The 14,210-nt window shown below is 32.9% G+C and overlaps 1 long non-coding RNA gene across 7 annotated transcripts in view; it reads left to right on the forward strand.

Annotated features, from left to right (window-relative positions):
* The window catches only part of LOC145254839 (uncharacterized), a 467,813-nt gene that overhangs the window by 184,785 nt on the left and 268,818 nt on the right, over positions 1 to 14,210 (forward strand). For all 7 annotated transcript variants that reach the window (XR_013863815.1, XR_013863811.1, XR_013863810.1 and 4 more), the window contains one exon: positions 2,140 to 2,175. This is a non-coding gene — a long non-coding RNA (uncharacterized LOC145254839). The remainder of the gene's footprint in view (positions 1 to 2,139; positions 2,176 to 14,210) is intronic.

Below are 14,210 nucleotides of genomic sequence, written 5' to 3' on the forward strand. Positions count from 1 at the left end.
GAATTGTTGACATCATATCAATTTCTTTTTTTTTTATTTCCTTTTAAGTTTTTGTTTTACTAACGAAAACACTAACCATAAACTTTTAAACTATTCACACTTTTCTATATGATAGCAATGAGTCTATACGGTTTTAAATTCCTTAACAAATTTAGGGAAGTTGTGTTACAACAAGGTATACCTGTCCTAAGTTTTTTAAGGTGCATATATTTTTAGAAGATAAATATTTTCATAATCTTACTACATTTTTTTAAAGATCTAGGCTTTAAATTTCGTGCGAATCGGAAATATTTAAATTTTCATATGAGTATTCCGTCCCCGTTTCTCACATTGACAAACTGTTATACAGAAACTGAAATTTGGGGATTATGCATTTAATTGTTGTTAAATAAAAATAATTGGAATATGATGTAAGTAGAAATATATAAATTCTTAACATATCTATCATTCAGGATGAGTTATGGGAAAATATCTTTATGAATGTGACGATTATATATTTTATTGATTTTAAAGATCAGCAGTTAAAAAGAACGGATGGACATACTCACAAACATATTACACACGCATATACAGTCATCTCTTACATACATTATCTTTCATCTAGCAATTAATAATATAGATAATTAAATTTTCAATTATTGTTTTAAAGTGCAATAGAATATTCATTACATAAAATTAATCCAAGGTAATTTTTTGATTCAATTTAAATTAAATTTTTATACCTTACTTTATAAAATTTATAAAAGTGCACTTTGAAGATAAATAAATTTCAAATTGAATCTTGTACCTTTATTTTTAAAGCCTATAGTAAAAATATTTTGTTTTACAATTTTCATGGCTTGGATGAAATGCTTTTATCACTTGTATACAGTTTTTCAAAAAGTCAACGTATATAACAGTTTCGTGTACGATCCCTTTTGGGAGTATATACATTTGTATTTATATCAAGTCTCTTTATCAGCACATGGAATATACACCAAGTTTTAAGTCAAATCATAGCATACAGATTAGATTGTAGATAATTCTCAGTTATGCAGCAATTTGACAAGTAGACTAAGATTCGGGATAGGATAATGAAAATCTACTTGAAATCAATTATTCGAAGATATATTCAGTGTAATATGGGAAATAAGCAGTCTATAACGTAGAAGCAAGAACACTGTACTTTGGAAAAAGCTTTTTTTACAATTACGTTTTCTTTGCCGAGAAAAGATACAATTTATATGAGAACCTGCTGTTGAAAATTAATTAATAGATTAATTCAACATGGAATCTATAGAATCGATATTCTTTTAATAGAATTATTTCGAGAAAAATTAAAAACATCGTAAGACAAAAACTAGAAAGCAGTAAGATAATTCGCAGTTTAACAAGTGGAGAATGCATGGTTCCCCGTGAATGCACAGTGAAAGAGGCATGAAAATTGACTATGTTCAGCATTCCCAAAACCCACCCACCCACCCACATTTAGCCCCCCAAAGTCTCCAGGGTCTCTTTTAGGGTTAATAAAAACACTCCATTTTGGGGACTATTTTTATCATATTTGTCCAAAATTTTATATGTATGTCTATTTAGCAGTTTTGCATGTTGCTGAACTCAAATTTAAATATGTTAAGGCCTTGGGGACTCTTAGGGCAAAATAGAGGGAGGCAAATGATTGACTTAGTCATTTATTCATTTATTTTTTAGTTAAAATGAACAAACGGTGCAGTTTTAGGCCTTAACATATATAAATTTGAGTTCTGCACCATGCAAAAAAAACAAAAAAAATGACTAAGTCAATCATTTGCCTCCTTTTATTTTGCTCACAAATGTCCCCAAGACCTTAACATTTAGGCACGGATAGAGAGGGAGGGAAATTTTTGATAGGCTTTGTATTGATATGAGTATTTGTTGCAAACGCTTTACAGGGATGGACCATGGATTTGAGCACCTACCATGTAAGTAACGATAGAGCAGATTCACAACGCCTGTTATTGAGAAAGAGGCGATTGTTTGCCATATGTATATGTTTTCATATTACTACACTCTATTCGAGCATTTTTGAACGGAATTATATTATGTTATATATTATAATATACGCATGTGAAAATATAAACACATATATATTAATTTTTAATTATTTTTGTTTTCTTGCAGGCCTCTAAAGCCATTAAACAAAATATCAACAGCAAGGTAATCTATCAATTTTTTCAATTTTATACTGATTCAGCGAGTTCATATATATATATATATGTATATATATATATATATTTATATATATATATATATAAAAATATATATGTATATGTATATATATATACAGTCGTTTTATTGCACAAACATTATTGGTTGTATAGTCTGTTTACTATAAAAACATTATTGATACATATGTGCATACATGTTTCAGTGGAATCCCAATTCAAAAATTTAGATAATAGGACTGATAGAGAATCTTTGAAAACTTCATCATTCTCACAGATTCTCTATCAGTCCTATTATCTATACAAAATCCAAAACAAGAAAATTCACTAACAACAAAATTAATAGAAAAAAATCAATATCCTTTCAACCACTAAAAACATTATTCTTGTCTGGATCCCCAGCCATGTGGGGATCAAAGGAAATGACAGGGCAGATACAGCTGCAAAAAAATCTTCTCACCTTCCAACTGACAATTTTAAGATTAAGACCCCAGATAAAAGCATACATACAGGAGAAATGGCAACTGCGGTGGAGTCAGCAAGAGGGCAGCAAATTATACTCAATCAAACCCAGACTTAAGGAACGATGTCCGGACATCAAGAGATCACGCCGAGAAGATGTGATACTGACTCGGCTGCGCATAGGACACACCAACTTTACTCATTCTTATATACTAAATGGAGAATCGGCGCCAGAGTGCATCCCATGCCAGGAGACACTCACAGTAAAACATATCCTAGTTGGGCGTGATGACCTCGCCCCAACTAGAAAACTATATTATACAGAAAGCAATATGGAGAACCTTTTTGAAAAGGTCAACTCAACAAATATTCTAGCATACCGAAGGAAAGTAAATTTATATAAGAAAATTTAAGGAAATTTAAAGTCACCCAAATATACACATCCATGTATAAATACAACATTTAATTTCTTAGTTCGATTTTATAAAAAAAGGGAGAAAAGGCTGAAAAAGTCCCCCTCCCCCAATAAAAATAGTTTAAAAAAAAGGACTCCGGCATTAAATGACCACATAGGTTGATATGCCGTAAAACCAATCAATCAATCAATCAATCAACCAACCAATTCAAAAAGTCCACTTCACCAGACCAAAACTCGTCTCTTTTTGGTCTGATGAAGTGATCTCTTTGAGTTGGTATTCAACTGAAACACGTATGCACATATGTATCAATGATGTTTTTATAGTAAACAGACTATCTACCAGCTCTGTCCTACATTGAGCACTCTTTAATAATCACACTATATTCATTTGATTTACATTTATGAAACCAAGCTACACAACCATTATACTTGATTTTCCAGATATCGTTTGTAATGTTCTCCTTCAGTTGGTCTATATTGTAAGGATTATTTCCATAAACTTCTTGTTTTAAAGTCCCCCCCCCAAAAAAATCACATGATGACAAGTCCAGGGAACATGGTGGCTATAACCCTTAGCTTATTGTTCTCTCTTCTAGTACGTAGAGAAATCTTGTTGGAAAAAGAATTACATTTTGTGTTGTGATGTCAGTTGGTCGTTAAGATAAAGATTAGAGAGATTGGGCTACTTTAAACTGGGCCGCCTTATCTGAAAAAAAAAGTTGATTAGAAAAAGATGAGAGATATTGGGCAACTTTTAAGTGAGTGAGCCTATATATGTATATATATATATATATATATATATATATATATATGTATATATATATATATATTTAGTGGAGATGGTAATTAATAAAAACTGAAGAAAGTGCTCAATACTGTTGTAGAGCAAATATGCGTTTTATTTTTTATTACCGTATCTTTCTGTTAAGTTATATTATTGTTTCGACTACACGGCCGTTTTTTTTTTGCGTCTGTAGCGTCCTCAGACTTTTACAGAAATGTTCGCTATTTTGTGATGAAAGAGTGGAAGAGTGAATGAGGTCAGGGGGGTTGCGAGGAGGGCGGAAGAGGAAGAGAGGAAGGGAACAAGGAGGGAAGTGTTGTTAATTGTTTGGAGAGGGTCAGCTAGCGGTCGCGGCCACTGCTACACACATATATACTTAAAAGAAACGGTCACAGGTCATCATACATGCCCACCCTGGCGTGCAAATATATGTGCATATGTGTGCCTGCGTTGTTCTCGCTTGCGTCAAATTTTCTTTAAGGTGCTAAGATTGGGTGTGCGTGCGTAGGCATGGATGCGCACATACACATATACATACATACATCGACGCATCTGCCCCCAAGGAGGCGATTATACGGGCTCATATGCGCATATTGATTGACCCTCTCCAAACAATTAACAACAAAATAAAAACTAAAAACAAATAAACCGAATCATAGCCCCCCCGCCTCGAAACATAAGCGAACACCCAACAGCTCAAGACATACTTACCAAGAAATCACCTCACCAACGAGACGCTAAAACTTTAACACTAAGACTCGAATTTTAAAGTAACCCTCTCCTCCCACCCCACATATTCCCCTTCCCCTCATGTATCCCTATGCTCTCAGATACACAAGAAATGAACTTCCCAGAGCCTCCCCTACAAGTTCCTTAAACCTCAAAATAAAACATTATCGACATACCAAACGCCCCCCACCTTCCCTCCTTGTTCTCTTCCTCTCTTCCTCTTCCGCCCTCCTCGCAAACCCCCCTGACCTCATTCACTCTTCCACTCTTTCATCCCAAATAGCGAACATTTCTGTAAAAGTCTAGGGACGCTACAGACGGCAAAAAAAACGGCCGTGTAGCCGAAACAATAATGTAACTTAACAGAAAGATACCGCAATAAAAAATAAAACGCGTGTGTATATATATATATATATATATATATATATATATATATATATATATATATATATAAGAGAAAATAGTTTATAAAACATGTTAAAAAACACTTGGAAAAAGAGTTAAAAACATATTTAATACAAAAAGGAAACACTAAATAAGTGGATAGTCCTTAATCCGCGGAGTTTCGAAGAAATACTTTCCTTCACATCAGAGGGTAGGAATTAACAAAATGCGGGATCGGATTTTGCATGCAAAAGTATTTGATGAAACTGTAAGTATTTTATATATATATATGTGTGTGTGTGTGTCTGTGTTTGTGTGTGTGTGTGCACGCGCGTGTGTGTACGTCAAACTTGTAACATAAAAACATAGCAAAAATGTTTACTGATTATAATGTTATTGAGTATAATCGCAATTAAGACAGAAAATTCGTGGTATCTTTCATGTTGGTTTCATGGTCTTACTGGATTCCAGGATAAGAATGTATCTAGTCTGTTGGAGTATCCAGCTTCGTGCTATTACTTGAGGTAATATCACTTGAAGAAGGGGCACCGAGCATTTTAAGCTTACATTCTTAATATTATGTGTCCTTGCTTATCATCGGATTCCATACACATCTTTTATTTCCTTTTTTACTTTCAAATATAAGCATTCAAACAAACAGCAGAACACACTGCACCATGGCTAATTGTCAAATAAATGCAACATGCATATGTCGCCGAACGTACATCACGTATATGTCATGTATAATTCTGACGTTCAACAGGTTTTTATATCAACAATACTGCTAGACTTTTATATATCAGAGTCAAACAAACGCATCCTTAGGGCGAGAGCAGACTCAAAGTGTTTCCTTTAAAAGATGCTGATGGAAAGCTGCTAGCAGACTAAATTCAATTCAGGACGTTTGCCACTGTCATCTACGGCGAGTAGTTGATGTACAAATCTGTCGTGAATATAAAGTGAGTCACGGGAAACGGATGTTTTTTTAAGGGAAACAAAACTCAGCAGATATTCCAACAAAAATTTGTTAATGTACATAAAAAAACATTTACTGCACTATGCCATTAATAAGTATTTAGGAGTGAAAAACTATATATGACAAATGGTAGCCATTTTCACCAACACAAATTTGAAGGCGCTTTCTAAAGTTTGCCTCCATTTTCACTAAAGCTGAAGCCACTGTCCAAAATTTTCCGCACTCTTTATCTGTGCCAAAACCAAAACGTAGATTCCATGAAAAAAGCTTCTTTCTTAGAAGTGCACGCCTGTGGAACTCTGTTCCGCCTCCCTGTTTCTCACCTGACTAAAACCCGGATGTCTCCAAGTCCAACATAAACCAATGCCCGATGAACCGCACCCTTAAGTAAGACACTTCATCACATCTCAAGACAAACGTACTGTACACGAAATAACCCTTATCCCCGAATGGTTTCCGGGCCTTGATAAGTGATGACCACCTTGTAAAAAAAGAAAAGTTTCTTCACCTATTTTTTTGATATTTTCACGTATTGCAAGAAGCGTTCTAAAAACATCCATTTCCCGTGACTCACCCTGTATCAATCGCTTGCAGCTCTTGACTGACGCGACTCCATTCCCAAGGATTATCCCGGGGTTTGTCTGTATTTTTGAAAGACTTGCTATTTTTGCCGATTTAAAACATTTGGGTGCCATTGTTCAAATAAAAGAATGGTTTCACTTATGTCTACTTTTCCAGTCCAAAGTTAAAACATCTTTACGAGGAACTATTTGGACAGAACACGAGACGGTGTCAATTCTAATATACATTCTAAATGTGGTTACCTTGACGTATCTTCTTCCATCCTTTCACTCTAGCAAATGTTACTCGCTAATGTAGTGTGACGAACATTATTTTCTATTAGGTTCGACTCAGCAAGCCGATGAAACACCGTAGGCAGCAGACAATGGTATGAGAATAATAAAAACACAAACAAAAGAAGAACACGCTTTTGTTTTTGCAATGTAAGATACAAGATATCACAAAAACAAGGGAGCGGATCAGTGAACAGGTCGTACGAACAATTAATTCTAACTTGGCTTTTATATCAAACTCATGAAGTTATATTATGCCAATCCAAATAGCATTTTAGCTGACAAATAAAACCTTGGTTCTGACTATCGAATTCACATTCATTTATGAAATTATATTATCGGATTTTATAAAAATCCGACCCAAATAGCATTTAAGCTGACAAATGAAACCTTGGTTCTGACTATCGAATAACATTTGGTATTGTTGGACCATGTTATTGGCAATAAAATAACGAACTTAGATACAATTTATTTAAAACATTACTTAGTCCTGAAAAGACGACTTATAATATGACACTATGAAATAATCACATACTGTATGAAGACGATTAGAATGTAAATTTATACATTGTAGGAGATAATATGAGTTATCTACTTTAAGTTAAAAAAAGTATGCAAACAGATACATATTCAAAATGAAATAATTTCACTGCAACTAACGCAACGCCGGACAAGAATCACTAGTTATACGCATTTACATAGTTTTCCCCCTTTGTTTTAATTTTCTTATACTTTCTTTGTCATGGGGATGGGCATTAGACCGAATGCCTAACATTCTCCCATTAGTTTAGTTACTCCAACCGAGAGATCTTTTTAGGATGCTAACCGTCCCTTTAAGTGCTATTGTTTGTATTTCCTGTGCACTTGGTTCACCGGGTATATTCGCGAAATATACTATTTCATTATAGTATATTATATATATATATATATATATATATATATATATATATATATATATATATATATTATTTCATTAGCCCGGTTGCTCCTATAATGACTGGTATGATTGTGTATGTTCTCATCATTGTAAAGAATGATAATTACTACCAATCGATGGATTCGAACCCAGTTACAAAGTTATCCTCACATCTATAATCTAGTATTAAACTCCCAGGCTATCAGCAATTAGCACAAGGAAAAGGAGTTAATATCGATTAGGCTGGTATAGACAGTAAACAGTGAAATATAAATAAGTAGTGCAACTAGACACCTATAAACAATTACATATTATGATCCGTGAAAGCCATGCTAATATTGTAAGCAAGAATCGTTTGTTGTTAATCAGCCAATGATATAAGTTCTGGGTAAGATTTAAGAATACATATAATAGTAAGACTCGAATTTTGGTATTTTGGTGAGGTGCAACCACACCTAGTTACACTTAATTCCAGATTGGCTCTAAGCTGCTAAGCTGAATCAGTAGTACCTGTCAGGGTGTCATCTGTATATTAAAACGAACTTGTCACGACACATTTGGACAGAGTGTTCGCTTTTTATACTATCTCCACCTCGTAAATTGAGAGAACTACACCGTAGTACACAATGAAGGAATGAAGCCTGTGGGTGTAAGCTAACAACAAGATTATTATGCGGAGGATAGCATTTGCATAAAGCACACCTTGACTCTTCAAATGATGCAGTTATGTAGATACCTGGAAACACTAAAATCACTCTCTCAAAGAACGGAAGAGCTCTATGGGAGCCAAAGAGCATCCATTCTGATGTAGAATAAAAAAAGAAATGAGCTTTGGTTTGCATTCAGCGTTTTATAACTCAAACTTTCCGACAATTTTCTTCTTTAGAATTCACATTCACTAAGCAATATTACTGCCAAAGGGAAAGGGATTGCTGTTTTCTGAATACGCTGTTATTCTAAGTGGTGTTCTTGTTTTTTTACATAGAAGTCACCACTTATCAAGGCCCAGACGCCACTCGAAGATAAGAGTTAAAGAGTGTACAGTAGTCAATGGGACATTATCGTATTAATCATTAGAAGTAGAAATTTGGTAAATTGGATTTTACTTAAGGGAAATGTGAGGGTGTTGTGCGGAGAGATTCAAACCCTTCACAATATTTATCAGCATTCGGCTGATTAACCCTTATCCTCGAGTGTTTTTCGGACTTGATACATAATTATTTATTAATGAAAATGAAAATAAAACACAAAATAATTTTAAGAATAATCACCTATATATGCAAAATATACTTTCAATATGTTTATGGAAATTGCTTTTGGAGAAAGCGTGAAGCCACTTTATATTAGTAGCCGACAAGAAACTAAAAATGATTTTCGCAAAGATAACATTTGTCTATCGGCTTTAGTCTTTAAAAATGTTAAGGTAATAAGGAGCGAGAAAAATAATCGTCAGGAAGAGAGCTCCGTAAGTTCTTGAAATGAATTTAGTTTAATAATAATCTGAATGTTAATAAAGAATCACAGCAGACAAATAATGGAGACCACTAGATCAAGGAGGCTAACGAGTTGGAACAAAGGAAGCTGGAAGTCGGTTAGACAATTTTGAATAACATCTACGGTCTATATTTTGAATAACATCCACAGTTTATATTTTGAATAACATCCACAGTCTATATTTTGAATAACATCCACAGTCTATATTTTGAATAACATCCACAGTTTATATTTTGAATAACATCCACAGTCTATATTTTGAATAACATTCACAGTTTATATTTTGAATAACATCCACAGTTTATATTTGGAATAACATCCACAGTCTATATTTTGAATAACATCCACAGTCTATATTTTGAATAACATCCACAGTTTATATTTGGAATAACATCCACAGTCTATATTTTGAATAACATCCACAGTTTATATTTGGAATAAAATTTACAGTCTCTATTTGGAATAACATCCACAGTCTATATTTAGAATAACATTTACAGTCTATGTTTGGAATAACATTTACAGTCTATATTCTGAATAACATCCACAGTTTATATTTGGAATAACATTTACAGTCTATATTTGGAATAACATTTACAGTCTATATTTTGAATAACATCCAAAGTCTATATTTTGAATAACATTTACAGTCTATATTTTGAATAACATCCACAGTCTATATTTGGAATAACATTTACAGTCTCTATTTGGAATAACATCCACAGTCTATATTTAGAATAACATTTACAGTCTATGTTTGGAATAACATTTACAGTCTATATTCTGAATAACATCCACAGTTTATATTTGGAATAACATTTACAGTCTATATTTGGAATAACATTTACAGTTTATATTTTGAATAACATCCACAGTCTATATTTGGAATAACATTTACAGTCTATATTTTGAATAACATCCACAGTCTATATTTTGATAAAAATTTACAGTCAATATTTTGAATAACATTTACAGTCTATATACTTTTTTTATAATAACATCCACAGTCTATATTTTGAATAACATCCACAGTCTATATTTTGAATAACATCCACAGTCTATATTTTGAATAACATCCACAGTCTGTATTTGGAATAACATTTACAGTCTATATTTTAATAACATCCACAGTCTATAATTTGAATGACATTTACAGTCTATATTTAAAATAACATCCAGTCTATATTTGGAATAACATCCACAGTCTATATTTGGAATAACATTTACTGTATATATTTTGAATAATATCAACATGTTATATTTCGAATAACTTCTACGGTCTATATTTGGTATAACAGTTACAGTCTATATTTTGATAAAAAATTACAGTCTATTTTTTGAATAATATCAACTTGTTATATTTTAAATAACATCTAAGTGTTATATTTTTAATAATATCAACGTGTTATATTTTTAATAATATCAACGTGTTATATTTTTAATAATATCAACGTTTTATATTTTGAATGATATAAACGTTTTATATTTTGAATAACATCAACGTGTTATATTTTGAATAATATCAACGTGTTATATTTTGAATAATATCAACGTGTTATATTTTGAATAATATCAACGTGTAATATTTTGAATAATATCAACGTTTTATATTTTGAATAATATCAACGTGTTATATTTTGAATAATATCAACTTTTTATATTTTGAATGATATAAACGTTATATATTTTGAATAATATCAACGTTTTATATTTTGAATAATATCAACGTGTAATATTTTGAACAATATCAACGTGTTATATTTTGAATAATATCAACGTGTTATATTTTGAATAATATCAACGTTTTATATTTTGAATAATATCAACGTGTTATATTTTGAATAATTTCAACGTGTTATACTTTGAATAATATCAACGTGTTATATTTTGAATAATATCAACGTGTTATATTTTAAATAATATCAACGAGTTATATTTTGAATAATATCAACGTGTTATATGTTGAATAATATCAATGTGTTATATTTTTAATAATATCAACGTGTTATATTTTGAATAACATCAACGTGTTATATTTTGAATAACATCAACGTGTTATATTTTGAATAACGTCAACGTGTTATATTTTGAATAACATCAACGTGTTATATTTTTATTAATATCTACGGTCTATATTAAAATAGCGAAATTCTGTTCGAAATTATTTAGTTCTATAAAAAAACAAGAAACTGCATAGTTTCATTTTTAAAATACTAATGTCCCTGCTCGTCTCGAATATACTGGACTTTCCCATCATATTTGCACCGCATTTATATAAGATTTTGTACTGGTATTCTATTTTTAGACTTTGGAATCACCACATATCAAGGCCCGAAGGCTACTGGAGGATGAGTGTTAAGTCATGTGTTAAATTCTTCTCTGCTCTGTTATTACGATCCTCATGATGATGTCTTTGGGCTTTAAAAATAAGAGGAAACAGTTAAAAGAAGGAGCCTCACGTGCATAAGGAGGTGAATCCAATACAGTGCTGCACAAGAATGTATTAAGCAGGTGTATTATTATTATAATGAAAAGCGAGGGGATAATATGTTACATAAAATTGTAATATGCTATTTCAATTACTCAGACCACTGTGCATATTTGACACAGACACACGCACGCAAGTCTACTAGACACTATCCTCGAGTGGCTGATCTCTCTGCACAGAAGTTTGTCAGGACAACCTGACATTAAGATACTTTTCTCTACAAATAAACCCATACTAGATGGTCAAAATCACATAATATTCTCAGCCCTAATAAGATTTCCCATGTGGCGACATTTAGCACAATAAATAAAACATTAATACCGATTAGGCTGGTATACACTGTAAACAGGGAACATGAACTGGAATAGATACATTGAGAGCATTGCCAAGGCTGCTGCAAAGAAGATGGACTCTCTCTACCGCGCCAGAAAATTACTTACGCCTAAAAGTATCCTGTACCTCTATAAGGCCACCATTCGCCCATGTATGGAGTACTGTTGTCACATTTGGGCTGGTGCATCTGCTGCTTGTCTCTCACTCCTGGACAGGGTTCAAAAAAGAGTCGCCAACCTGATAGGTCCTGAACTGTCATCTAAGCTTCAGCCTCTGTCGCATCGACGAAATGTTGCATCCCTCTGCGTGTTCTACAAATGCTTTTATGGTGAACGCTCTGACGAACTGCAAGCACTTGTACCTCCTCGACGTGACTACCTCCGACAAACTCGACAAGCAACTAAGTCCCACCCCTTTACAGTAGATATCCCTAGGTGTAAGAAAGCCTTTTACTCCAATAGTTTCTTCCCCAGAACTGCAAGTCTTTGGAACTCCCTTCTGGGATTCTGCTTTCCCAACTGTACTGATATGCAGAAGTTCAATTGTAATGTGAACAAACATCTTTCTACTCCTCTCCCTTCATAATGTCCCCGCAAATTATGTCCCCGATAGTAGCTCCCTACTTCAAGGTGGCACTTGCCTTGTTTGGGGTGAAAATTGAATATAAAAAAAAAACAAAAATAAACAGTCAAATCAAAATAAGTATCCTAGTAATGACTACATGTCTATAAACAACTATAACCCACACTGGCTTTTACGATGAATGATGGACCTTCTTGGAGAGAGGTTACCTAAACTAACAGGTTCGAAGCTGGTTACTGCACTTGATTAGATGAGTTCTTGTTCTGCGATCAAATAAAAACCAAGAGACCACAAGAAAGATATACTATAACATTGGGGAAAGGAAAATTATATTCACGATTTCTTTACGAAGCTTTTGAGAGATAAAGAACTTTAATGGAATATTCAAATATGTATGTATCTCATATAGAGTCAAGTGTAAGCCTCGGGAAGGGGGCGCTTTGATTTCTGAGGACTTCGACTGAAATAAAATGAAACACACACACACACACACACTATATATATATATATATATATATATATATATATATATATATATATATATATATATATATTATAAATCCCGCAGTTTGCTAAATCCTACCCTCTGATGAGAACTCCGCGGATTAAGGACTATCCACTTATTTTGTGCTTCCTTTTTAAAGTCAAATATGTTTTAAACTCTTTTTCAAAGTGTTTTAACATGTTTTATTACCTACTTGTTCTTATATATATATATATATATATATATATGTATATATATATGTATATATATATATATATATATATATATATATATATATATATATATTAAATCCCCAAAATAGTGTCTCAAGGTAAACAACTGATGATCTCTCAAATAAATATTAAGACTTTTGTGTATTCTATAAACGCTGTCAAAAATAGCAGAGCCGCTGGTGATGCTGCTGCTGCTGCTGATGATGATGACGATAAGAGTCTTATCTACATGTTAGATCGAATATGTCCTTGTCACAACAATGAATTCTACACCCTTGGGCAGAGTGTTCTCTTTTTAAACCATCCACCTACCTCGAAACTGAAAAATGATACGCAAATGTAGACAAGACAAGCAACAGAAATAACAGGGATGTGACGGCGGCACAGCAATAAACAACGCGTGCTAACAACCTGGGAGGACAAAGGTCGAAGCTAGTTCGTTCCACAGAAACACTCTCACTTAAGGACGTTGGAAACCTTTTTACGAGATTCCTTCCGTAAGTAAAATATATTTTTCTAAAAAGAATTCTTAATAGAAAGATATTGGGGAAATGAACGTCAACAAGATTCATCACCAAGAATGATGCTTAACAACAACAACAACAACAACAACAACAACAACGACAACAACGACAACAACAACAACAACAACAACAACAACAACAACAATAATAGCTATGTAAGAATAGTGTAATAGGATAACCAAAATAAATGGTTGACGTAAATTAAGAAGAAAGTGGAAAATAAAAATTAGTAATATTTTCAGGAATAAAGTAAAAAGGTTTGTTTAAATATACTTTTTAACTCTCATTTATCCCAGACAACGCATGTTGCCACTTGGATGTAAGGAGCTACTCATTAGGACAATGGTCACAATTGATTATTTGAGG

The sequence above is a fragment of the Euprymna scolopes genome, chromosome 30 (assembly GCF_053919585.1).
Source record: "Euprymna scolopes isolate OS-2025 chromosome 30, ASM5391958v1, whole genome shotgun sequence".
Taxonomy (NCBI): domain Eukaryota; kingdom Metazoa; phylum Mollusca; class Cephalopoda; order Sepiida; family Sepiolidae; genus Euprymna; species Euprymna scolopes.